Source organism: Clinocottus analis, unplaced genomic scaffold, assembly GCF_023055335.1.
Source record: "Clinocottus analis isolate CAN_PGR_092001 unplaced genomic scaffold, fCliAna1.0.p SCAF_44, whole genome shotgun sequence".
Lineage (NCBI taxonomy): Eukaryota > Metazoa > Chordata > Actinopteri > Perciformes > Cottidae > Clinocottus > Clinocottus analis.
This window is the reverse complement of record NW_027176198.1, coordinates 392,174-393,147: the sequence shown is the minus strand read 5'-3', so window position 1 is coordinate 393,147 and position 974 is coordinate 392,174. Positions and strand designations below refer to the sequence as shown.

Sequence of the window (974 nt, the reverse complement as noted above, 5' to 3'; positions counted from 1 at the left end):
GGCCACTAAATATGACGGCGATGCTTCTACTGACCAGTATTTATTAATAATCTACCTGGTTTCTGATCAATCAGTTAACAAATACAAGTAATTAATCTTCTGTCTTACAACCAAGAGGTTAATCCTTCCGGCTTCATTTGGGCGACACACCTTTGTATTGTAACACAACACACTCCTCTCACACACCCAGGGACATTAAACATGGTGACGCTGTCTGCAGACATACAGATGTTATTATAGATCACATTTACGTGTTTCTTCACACGAGAAACATTTCATTTCAGTGTCTTTTGTGCGTAAATAAACTGTTGTTTCCTGCACTACTGAAGTCACACAGCCTCACAATAACAAAGACAATAATAACATTAATAAGACTAATAATAATAATAAGTCCGTGTTAGCGGCCGTCAGTTCCTCCCTGTGGAGATGAAGCTGCCGAGGCCTCTGGTTTCCTCTCCAGCCTCCATTACGTTATCCGTGTGTTCGACACTTTCATAACGAGTCGTATTTTCCAGTCGGACGTGTTTCAGTGTGACGCCGTCGGGCAGCAGAACCGGCGGTTCGCGGGTTTTTTTTTACTCACGCGGTTCGGCTGAGTCCAGAGCGGCGGCGGTCCGACACGAGCGTGAAGTCACGCAGAGGAACCCCGCAGCAACGAAAAACACTGCTTCCGGTTTCAGCTTACAAAATAAAGCCGGTTGATTGTTTTTGGCCACCGACAATGCGTCGATTTTCAAAGTAAAATACCTCACTGACCAAAAACCTGTACATATGACGTCATGTCTCAAAACTATGAAAAATAAAATGTGGAAGGTAACAAAGTACATTTATTTAAGTCGGTACACATATGAGGTACTTATACTTAACATAGGTATGTCCATTGTATTGCTCGTTTTAACCGACTCCACCACATTTTGGAGGCAAATATATTAGTTTTTACCTCCCTACATATATCTGATTTGCTTTGGTTACTA

General features: G+C 42.2%; 1 protein-coding gene across 4 annotated transcripts in view; it reads right to left on the bottom strand.

The window, feature by feature from the left end:
• LOC137801849 (pleckstrin homology domain-containing family A member 1-like) overlaps positions 1 to 641 on the bottom strand; it is an 8,992-nt gene extending 8,351 nt beyond the window's left edge. For all 4 annotated transcript variants that reach the window (XR_011079917.1, XR_011079918.1, XM_068599266.1 and 1 more), the window contains exon 1: positions 584 to 641. The gene's annotated coding sequence lies outside the window, so the exon portion shown is untranslated. The remainder of the gene's footprint in view (positions 1 to 583) is intronic.
• Positions 642 to 974: the final 333 nt, after the last annotated feature.